General features: G+C 39.5%; 1 protein-coding gene across 1 annotated transcript in view; it reads right to left on the bottom strand.

Moving 5' to 3' along the window:
- Nucleotides 1-16,038, bottom strand: part of LOC134794331 (hexokinase type 2) — a 54,414-nt gene extending 38,376 nt beyond the window's left edge. Inside the window, exon 1 of the transcript XR_010144660.1 lies at nucleotides 15,524-16,038. The gene's annotated coding sequence lies outside the window, so the exon portion shown is untranslated. The remainder of the gene's footprint in view (nucleotides 1-15,523) is intronic.
- Nucleotides 16,039-16,608: the final 570 nt, after the last annotated feature.

Here is a 16,608-nt window from a genome sequence, read left to right as displayed (position 1 = left end):
TAGGTAGTACTAATAGCCATCTAGGAAAATAAGTACAAAATATATCCAAATAATTGAGAATATCAATTCAAAGCATAAAAAGATATAAGCATCTGCACTGATAGGAAAACAGTAGGTATCTAACTAAGGTCTTTTCGTACGCCGCCGCTGTGAGTAGGTAGGTATTTATCGCAACGCACGAAGTTACGCGCGACATAGGTACCTACATATGTGACGTTATCTATGAAAAGGGACCTTATTGTCGATGGCGCTTCCGCCATTATTAACGATGCTCTGATATAAATACCACGCCGCGCGACGCAGTACGTCGTAAGCGCCATAGACAATAAGGTCCCTTTTCATAGATAATGCCACATTAATTTTTATTTTTCTATGGATAAATAAAGTCTATTAGAATTAGAAGTTAGAACTTACTCGTTACTTTGAATGTCAGTGGTTGATTCCATATTTTGCAGTCTGTAAATAAAGATAAATTGTAGTGTATTGTGTTACGTAGGTAGGGGTAAAAAGCACAAGTCAAATAATTATACTCACTCGATGTAGTCTAAAGATATAGTATCATGTTCGGCTGTGAAATTATCAAATTTTCTTCTTTTCCTAGAAAGACAAAAAAGCAAAAACTTTAGACGCATGACAAATCACGAGCTGAGGTTCGAACCCTCGATAGGCGGATGGATTGCTAAAAGAACGCTTTCTGTGTGTAATTGTGTGCGTTACTTGTATCACTGTGTGCTCGTATTTATAGGAAGGCCCACTACACTGCAACCGCGTAACTATGACTCACGGAGACGCACACATAGACGGCTATGTTTTCTGTCTTTGCCGTGCAAGGCAACGGCGCTAGTGCCGCGTGGTGTAAACTTCGTCGCGAATCGCGATATCCTTTTAAGCTATTTAGATGATGACAATGTTTACCGGTAGATGGAGCGATTATTAATTTTTAGAATGTTTCAAGTTATATGGATTACTAATTAGTACGATCAAGTATATATTAAATTAAGTACTTTATTTCACTGTTTAATAAATATACATTTTTACTTACGTTACTTCCATTGTTTCTTGGAATCTTCTGAGTTGTCTTTTTCGAGATGTCTTCTTTTTATTTAATTGCTTGTTACCCATTATAACTTCTTTATCACTAGGACACACAACACAGCACAGTTTTTATAAGTGACACTATATAATATATATTTACAATGAAAGTCCTGTAAAATCTTATATTTGTTTTGGAGACACGTAGTACAGGTCCGTCTGGCACGAGCGCTCAGCCATCACTGTCTCATTTCGAAAGAGGGACGGAGACAGAGTTGCAGGCCGTAAATCGATATTTTGTTACGATAGAATTAGTCGATGTTTATTTATTTTAAAAATATTGCCTCAAATTATCGAAATTCTAAAGCTGTCAAATTACTATTATAATTATGATTGATTTTTCTATTTTTTTTGTTTCATAGTGTCACATAGTAAAGAAACGAGTAAAGTTGGAGTATAAATTCGAATTGGAGGTTACTTTGGGAATAAATTGTATCGAGCGAAGTGTTATGAATCGTGTATCGAAAGCTGTGTTATTAAAGATAATATAATCAAGAATTATATTTATTTTTCCCACGTCTACAACTATCACCGTTTCTTAGAAAAATAGGATAATTATTGGGGTATTTTTACATTTCTGGCTCAGGGAACGGCCTTAAAGGCTCCTCTTCACGTTGGGCCAACGCCAACGCCAACGAGGGACGCAGCCATGCGGTAGAATGAGATAGCAATATCACTTGCTCCCTCTAACGCATAAATGCGTCCCTCGTTGGCGTTGGCGTTGGCGTATGGTGGTGGCGATGACGTATTAGGTATACCTATCAGTCAGGACTAATTCTATTAGCCGTTGACGTCACAGTACCTAATAAATTGAAAACAAGGTGTCTAAAACCGGATTATTGCAGTTTATTATTTGTTTATGGTTAAGTTGGCAAGGCGTGTTATTTCCTATCTGTTGCGATATAAGAGGACGTATTGCGTGAAGGGAGTCACGTGACACAAGGTGGCCGGCCGCGTAATATCAAACCCTTATACCTACGCGATGTAAAGGGGATTCTGAAAGAACTACTGTTAAAGCTATAATATAACAGACGTTTCTTCGTGCCCATTTTAGTGTGATGTGTATCATATTAAATCAACGCGATAATGACCTTATGCTATTACTAAACTAATGTAACTGAATGTAACGCATTTATCGTAATAAGATAAAATGTCTTACTTGTTTACATAACATTCATGATGTTCATGTACCTACATTCCGTAGCCACAGTGACAGTGACCACAGGCTTATTAGTCATGACCAATGTCAAGTACCTAATAAGTAATAAGCCTGTGGTAAGCAAGTAAGTAAAATAATGTTAATCAGTGGAAGTGCAATGATTGTGAAATATGTATGTACGTACAAATAAGCTAACGCAAGGTTAGGTCCTTCTTGCAACTTGCAACCACTATTGCGTGCAGCTTGTGCAAACATAAACATACGTATACGTACTTACACAAACACATACCTATAATACAAGTTATACAACACAATATGTGCATACATCATTCGTACAACGTCCTTCATATCCTTTTAATCCGAGTAATCAGACAAAAGCCTTTTTTTCCTACCTCAATATTACAACATTTTTCGTCAGTGAGACAGGCGACAGACGCCAAACAAGAACTGGCTTTTAATAAGCCAAACATAACATTTGCAAGGCAAGGTTCGCCGATATCCAAATTCCAAACTCAATAAAATCTATATTGTATTTGCCATTAAAAGCGTCTAGATTGACTTATTATTTTTAGCATGTATAACATCATCAAAGAGATCAACGTTCAACATTGTGACCTTTAAGCTAAAGGGTATAAGAGCTGCGAACTGGTGGAACAGGTCGGTGTAGTGAAAGGATGGGTGTGGCGACGCGACGTGCCCCCGGACGCGTGCGCCACTGCGCCCGCGCACGCGCGTCGCGTCGCGGCGCGTACGTAGGGCCCAACATCAGGCGCAGAAGGACTTAAAGGCTCCTCTTCACGTTGGGCCAACGCCAACGCCAACGAGGGACGCAGCCATGCGGTAGAATGAGATAGCAATATCACTTGCTCCCTCTAACGCATAAATGCGTCCCTCGTTGGCGTTGGCGTTGGCCCAACGTGAAGAGGAGCCATAAAGCACATGGCGATTCTGCCGGGATACTTGTTTTAGCAGTTAGCAACAGCTTTAACTGCCCCCATTCTCATACTTTTAGTAAGCTGTTCTTTTATTATCTCAAATACTAAAATTAAAATTACACTCTGATTGGCCAATTGACTACCCCATAATCCCCATCATAATTTATACTGCTTTCAAAACCAATTTTGTTCCAAAATGTGGCAATCGTACGATCATTTTCGTAGGTATCTGGAACATAAAAAAACTCGTACTAATTTTATGTCATCGTTTAACCCTAAAAGAAGATTTTGAATCAAATAAGTATTCCGAGTTAAAACTATCGGTGTCCAATATCCATTCAGCCTTTTATGCGTGATTAAACAATTTAAACATGGATTAAACAAAATCCATCTAAAAATTCAAACATACACAATTATTGTGTATATTATATACACATTAAGTAGGGTACCTAGTACCTACACACTTTCTCAGTTGGACGTGGGGTCAAAGCGGTATGATACATCAACTAAATTTTGGATTGGCAACCTTATTTTATCGAGATAAGGTATCTTTCCCCTAATCAAGACCGTACCTAAGTGTTCTACGTGACGGAGTCCATGTGTGTGCTCCGTGGGTAATCCCCAATTTCCCTAGTTTGAATTCTTCGTCTGTTCCTCATGTTATTTCGTATAAGAAATAAAATAAGAAAATATAATGGTACCTATGTATATCATTGTCGGTATATTATCAACATTGCTCATTCTAGTTTTCACCGGAAACAATGATAAATTTGAAGGCCATCATAACAAATACCTATAAAATAGGTACGTACGTACGATATAAAGATGAATCTACAGGGTGATTGGTAATTCGCCGTATTCCTTGAAAGGGGTTATTCTATGGGTCATTTGCAATGATTTAAGTCCAGTCAACCAGGGGTCAAAACTCATTGGTTTTCAAGTTATTTGAGTTTTTTGTTTAAAAACCCCGCTTCTGACTAAAAAGTGGTAATTGTGAAAAAACTACTCAAATTTGGAATTAAAAAAATCATTCATCTAATAGCCAATAAACTACTGATTACGTGAAACAAAAAAAAAAAATAGCCAAAACTTTCCAAAATTTTCCAAAAAAAAGGATTTCAAGTCACAATTTTTTGTAATTTTCCCAAGGTTTTGTAACATTTTAAGGCATTACTTTAAAAAGAAGTATGACACTGTACAAAATACAGAAATGAGTTCCTCGGTTCCTCAGCTTTCCAAAAAAGTACGACTGTCGACATTTTCTCTTAAACTTTTTAAAATAATAATAATAATAGCAGAGCAGGCGGAAGACTTGACCTAGCGTACGTGACCATTAATCGGTTTGTTTGTGTCACTTTATTATCTCCATGGGATTTATTTGTCTCTTAATCGGTTTGTTTATATCATTTTAGTATCTTCTTGGGCTTTATTTGTCTTCGTTACCTTATCTTATCTTATTTTCTTGGGGTAGGGGTCACATCCTTGCCTTCGGTGACACAAACTAACTAATTAAGGATCATTAAGGTACTTAATTAGTTTCTACGTAAGCATTTTTTGTCTTCAGTACTTTATCTTATCTTATTTTCAAGGGGTGGGGGTGCTTTCCACGGAAAGAAAGTTGAAACTAAGTGATCGATTACTTACTGCACGAAGATTAAATAAGGCTCGGTTGGTCCCAACCCTACTCCATGGAAAGTACTCCCACCCCTTGAAAATAAGATAAGATAAGGTACCGAAGACAAAAAATGCTTACGTAGAAACTAATTACCGTAATGACCCTTAATTAGTTAGTTTGTGTCACCGAAGGCAAGGATGTGACCCCTACCCCAAGAAAATAAGATAAGATAAGGTAACGAAGACAAATAAAGCCCAAGAAGATACTAAAATGACATAAACAAACCGATTAAGGGACAAATAAAGCCCATGGATATAATTAACTGACACAAACAAACCGATTAATGGTCACGTACGCTAGGTCAAGTCTTCCGCCTGCTTTGCTATTATTATTATTATTTTAAAAAGTTTAAGAGAAAATGTCGACAGTCGTACTTTTTTGGAAAGCTGAGGAACTGAGGATCTCATTTCTGTATTTTGTACGTAAAGTGTCATACTTTTTTTTAAAGTAATGCCTTAAAATGTTACAAAGTCTTGGGAAAATTACAAAAAATTGTGACTTCAAATTAGACGTGCGCGCCGCGCCGGCGCCGCCGCGCCGCGCCGCCATTCATTCGCGCCGCCGCCGCCGGCTCGTCCACTTGGCGCGGCGCGGCGCGACCCGGTTAAGGTTATTGGTGAGGAAGAGGTAGAATCAGATCCAGCATCAGAACCAATCGATCTAAGCTCTAACAATGACGAGTTCGGTAGAGGAGAACATGTGCCTACCATTATAAATAAATAAATATTATAGGGACATTCTTACACAAATTGACTAAGTCCCACGGTAAGCTCAAGAAAGCTTGTGTTGTGGGTACTCAGACAACGATATATATAATATATAAATACTTAAATACATAGAAAACAACCATGACTCAGGAACAAATATCTGTATCATCATACAAATAAATGCCCTTACCAGGATTCGAATCCGGGACCATCGGCTTCATAGGCAGGGTCACTACCCACTAGGCCAGACCGGTCGTCAAGCCATTAAAATAAATAAGTACCATTAAAACATCTTCTCCAACACGCTGGCATCATCTTCTTCAGTCGGTCCCTCAATACTGAGGATAGTGACATCATGTCCTTCTGTTTAAGACCAGGTTCCTCCATAGGGTTCTCATCCCCGCCAAGCGCATGGCCTCGTGCAGTTTTAATTGCATAGGTGCCGTGATTTGAGAACACCATCTAGTAGGGGGAGGGGCCTGAGGTCTCGCGCCTTCAACTTTGCCCGTCATTATTACTCTTTCCAGGCTATCCGGAGAGCGACGTGAGAGGTGTCTGAAGTATGAAAGCATTTGGTCCTGGCATATCGTTGAAACCGTCGTTTAATGCGTAGCTCCTCCAGTATGAACCGATTGGTACGCATTGCCGTCCACGGTATTCGTAGAAACCGGCGCCAACACCACATCTTAAACGCGTTAATACTCTTGGTCAGAATGGCTCGCTTAGTCCATGTCTCCGAACCATACATAAATATTGGGAAAATCAGAGAACGCACAAGTCTAACCTTCGTCCGTCTTAATATGCTACGATCCTTCCAAATCTTATCAATCCGAGCCATAGCTACCTTCGCTATTTGAATCCTCCGGATAATTTCTCCGTCACAGCTACCATAGATATAAGTGAGCGGAGGTAGGTGAAGGCGCTAACACAATCGAGATCCTTTAGTTCTAAGCTTCGTGGAGGAGGTTTTTTGCGATACACGAACATCAGCTTGGTCTTTGCATGGTTGGCGTAAAGTGCTAATTTGATGCTTTCGGCTTCTATTCGTCTGAACAGTCGACTCATCTCCTCCTCATCGGTCATCGGAAGCCAAAAGTATTGTGTCGTCAGCATAGCGCAGGTTGCATATCGTCTTCCCGCCAATCGCTATGCCGCCGTCCCAGTTCTCGGTGGCCTTGGGTACAATGTATTCGCCGTAGATATTGAACAGCTTAGGCGACAATGTACAGCCCTGCCTCACTCCTCTTTCCGGCTTGAACTGACCTGACAGCGTATTCTCGATGCGGACTCAGGCAGTACTTTCGGCGTATAGATTTTCTATGAGATGTGCCAGATGAGCGGGGACACCCATCTCAGAGAGCACGTTCAGCATGTTTCCCCATCTGAGACAGTCAAATGCTTTGGCATAGTCTATGAAGTATAAGACTAGCGGTTTGTTCCATTCACGGCATCTCTCGACGATCTGGCGCACGTTAAAGATCTGCTTCCGTGACTCCCGCCCAGGTACGAAACCAGCTTGCTCAGTAGGTATTTGCCGGTCCAAGAACCACGCTGGCATAGCGTGCTTGTTATGCTGGAAAGCCTTGCTTACTTTTGCAATAAAAATCCGGTCAATAGTTGTAGTTTTTAGTAGGTAATACCTAAATGATGAAAAATAGCCACACGCCGGCGCCGCCGCGCCGCGCCGACCTAAAATGCCGGCGCGCCGCCGCCGGCAAATTTTAGGTCGGCGCGCACGTCTACTTCAAATCCTTTTTTTTGGAAAATTTTGGCAAAGTTTTTTTATTTCACGTAATCAGTAGTTTATTGGCTATTAGATGAATGCTTTTTTTAATTCCAAATTTGAGTAGTTTTTTCACAATTACCACTTTTTAGTCAGAAGCGGGGTTTTTAAACAAAAAACTCAAATAACTTGAAAACCAATGAGTTTTGACCTCTGGTTGACTGGACTTAAATCATTGCAAATGACCCATAGAATAACCCCTTTCAAGGAATACGGCGAATTACCAATCACCCTGTATAACGTTTGATAAATATGACAGACAAGTACCTACCAGGTTATTATTTATTCGGTAACTAGCTATATGCACTCAGCGGGGCGGCGTGGGCATTGGGGCGATTGTGCACTACAATGAATTTTACTGTCCGGCAGTCCGAGTTTTTACGGTCCGATATAGCACGCCATTAAATGTATATAGTAGCTTGTGCACTAGACGTAATTTTACCGTCCGACATTTTACTTTTCCCCATTCCGGACAGTTTTTTTCCGGTCCGAGATGATAGCTATGAAAAACGTGTTTATGCTTGTGCACTGCGTCTGGAATTAGTATTATTCATGACTTGGCCGGTTTTGTTTCATGCCACTGCGCCGCACCTGCGAGTAAAAAGACGGACAAGTGCACAAGCCAATCATCCGTTTTTTTCATGCCTCTGCGCCGCACCTGCGAGTAAAAAGACGGACAAGTGCACAAGCCAATCATCCGTTTTTTTCATGCCATATCGGACCATGAAAACTCGGACTGCCGGACAGTAAAATTCATTGTAGTGCACAATCGCCCTTGGTCTGTGTTAGTCATGTCCAAAAATAAATTAGGCAGGTATATAGCCTATGATCATCCCCAGGATATCATCATTCTAATTGCCAAGTTTCATCAAAGTTTAAGTAGTGTACGTATGTAGCCTTGAAACGATAATAGATAAGCAGACAAGAGTAGCTTTCGCAGATAGTTTTAGTATACCTACGTACATGAATTAGTATCGATATGGAGACGTGCAGTCGTGTATCTCTATCTTCTGTTCTTTAGAAGTCCGTATCGGGGTCGCACTCTACGTAAAAATATTTATATTTTAACAGCGCCAATAGTCAGCAACCATTCTTCCGCTATGTATACATGTGGATAGCTTTGGGGTCCATTTGACTTTTTAGGTCAGTTTATTTAAGATCATGACGTGGCTTTTCTGCATGTATTTGTTGATTGTTCACTTAGATATTTTACTCTACAGTATTTTACGCCTGCGTCACGTCACGCCCTCTTATTCTATCAAGTCGTATAGGCCCCTTGTGTCTTGGACTTTCTATAAGCGATTTTGGCCAATTTGTCGCTTCTAACAGAGGTTGAATTAAATGGGAGTATTGGGAGTGTTGTGCAGGTACGTAGTTACTGTATGTGGTACAACTACGGTAGGAGTTACGGAGGAGTCACAATTAATTGTCACTATTCTGCCATTAAGAAAAACCGGTTTGCAACGGGGAGATCCCTAGCTTCCAATAGGGAATATTACGCAAAACTCTGCGTAGAGGGCGTCACTCGCATACTCACAGGCCCTACCGCTAAAACACGAAAATCGAAAATTCTGTTTCTGCCTCTCTATCACTCTTGCGTATTCGATCGATAGAGAGGCAGATAATGAAATTTCGATTTTCGCGTTTCGCGGTAGAGGCCACCTGTAAACAAACCGCCTTGATGCATCAATGTCATAGTGAAAACTTGTCAAAAAACTGTTTAAGGCCTAGTATGTATAAGTTACTCTATGTTTAGTGCTGCACTCTGGCGGCAGAACATTGCAGTAATACTCCCTATTGTATCGATTTACAGCACTAGATCACAATATTCTAGACTTTATATATATAGTCATCGGACACTATTCATACATTATTTTATCACTAGTTAAGTCACATAATACACTTCTTGTATTGTCATATTATGTAGGTAATTAGATTACGTTTATCAGCGTGGGTGACACTGGTGACAGTCAGAGCTATTTCTCTTTTTCCGCATATGGTCCGGACTTCCGGAGTCCGGAATTCCGGATTTCCCAAAATATCGTTGACTATGTTTAGGTTTCTCAGAGCTTTAGCAACCCACACATACTCGAAAGGTTAAGATTTCTACTTATATCGTTTTACAATCGTTTTAGTAATTTAACGACGAAAAGGTAACAGACAGACATACTTACAGTTTATTAGCATGGATGGATTGATTGCCCTTTTAATTTTCTGCAGCATTTTATAGACTAGCTAGGTTCAGGTAAATAATGCAATAGGTGCATACCGACCATACCGTGCATATATCAGTGGGTGACGAATCGTCACGTCACTGACGATATACCAAATGACATTGAGGTGACTTTGACTTGTAGGAGTGGGTGATATAGTCTTTATCTTGAGTAGGTAAGCGTTTTCATTTAATATCATCATTTTACTAGATACGAGTAGGTATATATTCTTCTGTATAAAAAAAGTTCCGTTACTTAGCTTAGAATTTAGATGCTGACAGTTGACTCACAGCCTAAACCGTTGAAAGTAGGGCTTTAAAATTTGAAATATAGGTATTCATCAAATGTTGAAGAGCTCTACTTAGAAAGGATCTTTCGAAATTCCACCTCTAAGGGGGAGAAAATGGGGTTAAAAGGTTTTTTAAGCATCGAGCAAAGACAAAGACTATAGTTGGTCCCTCAAACATCGGAGCGACGTGCGAATCGGATCCAGTGTGCTAACCGCCTAACATCTCAGGTGATGAGCTGATGATGATGATGATGATGATGATGATGATGATGATGATGATGATGATGATAATGATGATGATGATGATGATGATGATGATGATGATGATAATGATGATGATGATGATGATGAGTAGGTAGTATAGTATTGTAGTAGGTATATATAAAGTACTAGCTGTGCCCGCGGCTCCGCCCGCGTGTAATTCGGTCTGTGTCAGTAAGCGGCTAATTTCCAATCCTAATTTATCTCCCTCTCCCCTGGAGGCGGAACTTGAAGTAAAGTTGACAGATGGATATGCTAGAGGACTGTAGTCCAGATAAAATATTTTACAATTAGGTACCACTAAATAAAACTACACTCCAAAATCAATAGTTTTATTCGCCCTTATTCAAATTTTACTCGTGATTTAAACTTAGAGAATATAACCAAACGGAGTGGTCATTAACAGGCGTTCCCCTCTGTAGAAAATAGGCGGCCAATGGTCAAACGACGTTTATCTGACATGGCTATGTTTACATTAAGTAGGTACACATTTGATGTGCCCCTCCCTCGCAAAAAACGCCAGACTATTTTGTACCGAAAATTATAGACATGGCGTCTCCGTTGGTTATATTCTCTAAGGATTTAAACGACAGAGTAGTACTTAGGTGAATATCGGACGATACAGTAAGGTATACGCGCGCGAGCGAAAGCGAAGCGGCCTGCCTGGCTAGAGCGCCACTTACCGTGGTCTTCTTCAGAGTCCTGAGGAAGACCACGTGCCCCTTGTACCTCAATGCGTTGCGAAACTTTCGCGAATGATTCGATTTTTTCGGAAAGGCATAGTAATGCGTATAAAATGCGAGTCCCAAATCGTTTGATTCCGCAAACGACCAGTCGGCCGGATTATGATATTTTGATGCCCTAAGTATTTCTAGACCATGGTACCCCCTCTCCCTAGGGTCATCAAGATTATATTGAATTTTTTTGGTAAATTGAGGGACGTTCATTGCTGCATTTCAGCTGAGAATGGAAATCAGTCACATCATTTTATCACGAAAATTGACAGTGCCGCAGCAGTAACGTTGCAACAGAGTACCTAATGCTGCTGCAGTCGCCATCCGAATGTCACCTTTATCATATCTTAGAAAGTTATTGAAAACGCGAGCGAAGCGAGCGCGACAAAATTTTCGATATAAAAAACGCAATTGATTGACAGTTGTACATTTTTACTTTTAGTATGGAAATCAGTCACATCATTTTATCACGAAAATTGACAGTGCTGCAGCAGTAACGTTGCAACAGAGTACCTAATGCTGCTGCATGCGCCACCCGAATGTCACCTTTATCATAAACATCTTAGAATGTTATTGAAAACGCGAGCGAAGCGAGCGCGAAAATTTTTCGATAATTTTTGGTGCCCCCTAGACATGGTGCCATTGGTGCCCTAAGCAAGTGCTTATTTTGCTTAAAAGGGTTAATCCGGCACTGCAAATGACACAGGTCAATATGTTTTTTTTTTCAAAGTACCCACCTTCGTGGCCATTATTAAGTGCTTAAGGAGGCGATACGTATGAATATGGATTTGATATGGATGCGATATAATTACGATTAGGTATAATTCATGACGGAGAAAATAAATAATTTTAAATAATTTTATGCAATTATACGCTTGTTGATATGTGTGTTTATTTTACCACTATGTAACTATGTAAACCCATTTTTAGTTTTCTTGGTTACTTAATGTTTACTCAGCTCCCCTAAAGATGGCACTGTGCAATGAGGGGCAATTAATTTACTGTCGTTTAATTTTGTTGTATTATTAAATCAACACAATTATTCAATTAAATTTGTTGATATCCGTACGATTGATTGAAATTTTAGAAGAGGGGTCTTCTAAACTTAGAGTTATTTTGGCAAAATCCTTCCTCGGTGGCTTATTTATGTCACATCGTATTAAATTCAGCGCCATCTGTTAGTTTACCAGGGTACTCTATAGTGTTACCACATATTTGAAAAAAGTTTGCCCCTCCTTCCTAAGTAGCGCCATACGATTCAGGGGCAAACTTAAGTCAATCGAGTGTTGTGGCTACTCCTTCTTTTTAGGGGTTGAATTTTTATAGCCTATAACCTGGCCGGGGATTTTCTCGACAGATTAGTAAAGTTTCCATCAAAATCCGTTCAGCCGTTTTCACGTGATGCGCGTTCAAATAAACAGACAAACAGATAAACAGATAAACAGACAAACAGACAAAAATTCTAAAAACTGTTGGAACGTGTTCTGTTATCAATTCTAAGTATCCCCAGCCAACTTTTTTTCAAATATCTTCCATGTACAGACTTTCGACCCTCTTCAGCTTTATTATATGTATTTTTGTTGTATTATTAAATCAACACAATTATTCAATTAAATTTGTTGATATCCGTACGATTGATTGAAATTTTAGAAGAGGGGTCTTCTAAACTTAGAGTTATTTTGGCAAAATCCTTCCTCGGTGGCTTATTTATGTCACATCGTATTAAAGTCAGCGCCATCTGTTAGTTTACCAGGGTACTCTATAGTGTTACCACATATTTGAAAAAAGTTTGCCCCTCCTTCCTAAGTAGCGCCATACGATTCAGGGGCAAACTTAAGTCAATCGAGTGTTGTGGCTACCCCTTCTTTTTAGGGGTTGAATTTTTATAGCCTATAACCTGGCCGGGGATTTTCTCGACAGATTAGTAAAGTTTCCATCAAAATCCGTTCAGCCGTTTTCACGTGATGCGCGTTCAAATAAACAGACAAACAGATAAACAGATAAACAGACAAACAGACAAAAATTCTAAAAACTGTTGGAACGTGTTCTGTTATCAATTCTAAGTATCCCCAGCCAACTTTTTTTCAAATATCTTCCATGTACAGACTTTCGACCCTCTTCAGCTTTATTATATGTATAGATAAAGGCATGGAGGAAAATAAACAAAGCAATTGCTGAGACTTGGATTAAGTTTATGAGTGTGGCTAAAACGACGATGACTGTAATAGAGGGGGATTACCGAGAATCGTACTAACACCACTTATTGTTGTAAGTACCTATTATGTTATTGTATGTAGGGTAGGTACCTATGAAATGAACCTCGGTCTATCTGTACATTCTGTACGTGATGTATGTGTGTAATTTGTTTGAGTCATTCATTGAAAACACAATCACCGTAACACAATAACTTTAGGTGCAATTATGCATGACGTAGCAAATAGATGAACGATTTATTGTCTATTTCAGAAACTATAAAATACAGTAAAACCAGCATAAGAAGATTTTGAAAGGTTAACGTCAAAAACGGGCCTTAAGCAGAAAAGCGTATTGTAATAGTAAAAAGTTTACACTAATTATACTCCATCCTAAAAAGTATGAAATCAAGTTGCCAGGGTATAATATTATACCAGTGTTAAATGGCGTAATATGCGGGAAATCGTAATAAACGGGATCGTATTAAGCTGGTTCAACTTTATTTGCTTCTGACGATTTTTTTTTAGGCATTTTTTCATTTTCCTTTGTAATGTTATCGACTGTTGACACAAACTTTGAATTTCAATTACGATGGAGTCGCTGTTTAAATATATTCAAGTGTGTTTTTATAATTCCACTGTTTAACATTAGATAGGTATGTACCTACTTCTAAAACTGACTGTATTCAACAACTGATACTTAGCTCAAGTGCAAAAAAAATTGTACTGTAATTGATCTTTAGTTACTTACCTACATAATATATTGTATTGTTTCCTTTTCTATCTATTATTTAGTATTTATTTCATGCATAGGTAAGTATACTAAGTATATAAGTTCACTATTCACAACTAACGCCAATACACTTACGAGCAAATGCATGTTTATACCTAACAGCGTCTAGCGAACTTACTACGGACTCGAGGCACCGGTGCCTTGAAAACGCGCTGATTTAACATGCCTGGGTAGGACGAACACTGTATTATCCGGCCATGCATATAAACTCCAACTCGCATGATAAAGACTCCACGGATGCTGAAAACTCCTGCCTTCCTGAAAAGGCTCTCTGTTGGAAACTGTCTCGGTCTGCGCAAAGATACCTTTAACACGCTCTTTGTGCTCTTTCCAGAGCAATCAAGGTAGATTTGCAGCAACCTCCCCAAGCAAGGATGCAGTAGTTGAGTACAGGTTGACACAAGGCCAGGTAAACCAATTTCAAAAGATTTTTATCAGCAACGTCCCTCAAGAACTTCATCGTGTAGATGAGTTTACGGACTCTGGCTGCAGCGATCGCGACATGTTTTTTAAAATTAAGATTTTCATCTAATGTGACCTGATATTTAATGCCTAGATATTTAATGCTGTTAGCTTTATTAATGCTTTCACAACTACAGTTTATGTCTTGGGATGCCTGGTGAGCGGTGCAGGTTGAACCGTGAATTTTTAAGGTATTCATCGAGTCAGGGCGGACGCGACCTATTACTTTTGTGAAAGCATAGAAACTGGGTTTTGGCAGCGTTTAAAGTTAAGAGGTTGCACTCCAGCCAGCTGGCAATTTTACGCATCCCCGTTTCCGCTGCTGCTCTTGCGTCCCGCTACGAGCTTCCGTTAAACAGTATAGCTGTATCATCAGCGTAACACAGGATTTCGCTATCACTAAGTCCTAGAGACATAATGTCGTTTATGTAAACTAAAAACAGCGTAGGACCCAAGATGCTGCCCTGTGGTACGCCCAATGAGACAGACTCCAGGTCACTGTAATGCTGATTAACCCTTACACGCTGGTTTCTGGCCCGGAGATAGCTTGAGAACCAGTCAAGCGCCAGACCACGAACACCACATCGCTCTAAGTTTGCGATAAGGATAGGGATCGAGACCGTGTCGAATGCCTTCGCTAAATCTAGAAAGACACCGACACAGCAACGACCACTGTCAAGAAGGGACGCAGCGGTATCCGTTAAACATATTACTGCCTCTTCAGTTCACTTGCCCCGGCGAAACCCAAATTGGCAGCGTGATAATATGTTATTGGATTCCAAATAACGTACCAACCGTTTATTTATTACTCGTTCCAGGAGCTTAGAGAAGACTCCTAGCAGAGATATGGCACGAAAATTGTTAGGAATATCTGAGGGGCCGCTTTTGTGAATAGGGGGATTACTGTCACGGTTTTCCAAGCCTGTGGGAAGGAGCCCGAAGAGATACTTAGGTTGAAGATAGCTGCAAGTGGTTCTGCTATGGTTTCGCCAATTTCTTTTATGAGACGATTGCTAATGCCGTCAAACCCCGGGGCGCTGTCTACGTCGAGCTGCCTAATGAGACCAAGGATTTCTTTAGCATCCGTGGGTTCGATGAAAAAGGAAGTTGGAGTTATACTGTGACTTTCATTCACTTTATGCAGAATCGAGCCAGCCAGTTGCGAACCCACCGTCGAGAAAAACTACCTATAGCTTAAATAGCTACTATACTCAAACGTATTACTGACCTTAAAATTCACAAAGTCGTTGGACATGTTTCTTCTTCTTCAAAACACGATTCTTGAATGAAGCTTCCCGTCGGTCGCACTGAAGTCAGTGACGAGTGAATTGATGAACCGACACTTCGACAGGAAATACGCGAAAAACTTCAACAATACCGCCTTTTCTACACACAACAACAATAAAATCCTTTATCTTTACGGCTAACACAATATAATCTTTATCTTAATAAGGCCCCCGTATAATAACTATTTGACGACAACGAAGTTCTTATTAAATTATCTATGTTACATATGAAGAAATTTTTCTGAACAATAAACGGCGATGTTTGATAATTTTATTGTTCTAGTGTGGTGGTCTACAACGAACTATACGTTTGCGAATGTGGTTACGTAAAGCGTACTTTGGCACTTCGAATCGGGAAACTTGGATGGTAACCAAAGAAAAATACACTCGACACCACTTTTGAGACTCGGTTTACACTTTGACAGGTAGAACGTAAATGGATTTGAAAAACACTGTTTTCAAGATTTTATTGCGAGTTATGAGTTAAACACAGTGTTAGGTTTACAGCACAAGCTTATCTACTGTTTAACTGAAAAGCAATGCTTTGAAACTGGCGTGCGATTCGTACTGTATCGCAAGATTATGCATATAATTATAAATTAATCATTTTAATGGCCTGTAAAGAAAGGAGATGGATAGTTATCGTTATCACTTAATAAACGCATACCTCGGATGCTTGGTATATATTATGTATTTTCCTCATCTTGTGACATTGCATATATTATGAATGACATGACTTGGTTGTAATATTACGAAAGTATTCGTTTACCTAATGTTTTCACATCGACTTTTTATGATTACCGACGACCGACTTTCTATGAAAACTTAATAGTTCGCCAGAAATATTAAGGTAGGTACTTTATAGTTTTTAGATAAGTGACCTGCTGCCGTTATGTCCCAATTTGTAATTAAAATAAGTCGAATTTGGCTTCCAAACCTTTATTGTTTTCTAATATTCCATTCCTAGTACCCATTTTAGTCAGATCAGAACTAAAGCTTGGGTCGGGTTTTATAAATACTATCACTT

This window comes from Cydia splendana, chromosome 10 (genome assembly GCF_910591565.1).
Source record: "Cydia splendana chromosome 10, ilCydSple1.2, whole genome shotgun sequence".
In the NCBI taxonomy this organism is placed as follows: domain Eukaryota; kingdom Metazoa; phylum Arthropoda; class Insecta; order Lepidoptera; family Tortricidae; genus Cydia; species Cydia splendana.
This window is presented reverse-complemented; position numbering and strand designations above follow the sequence as displayed.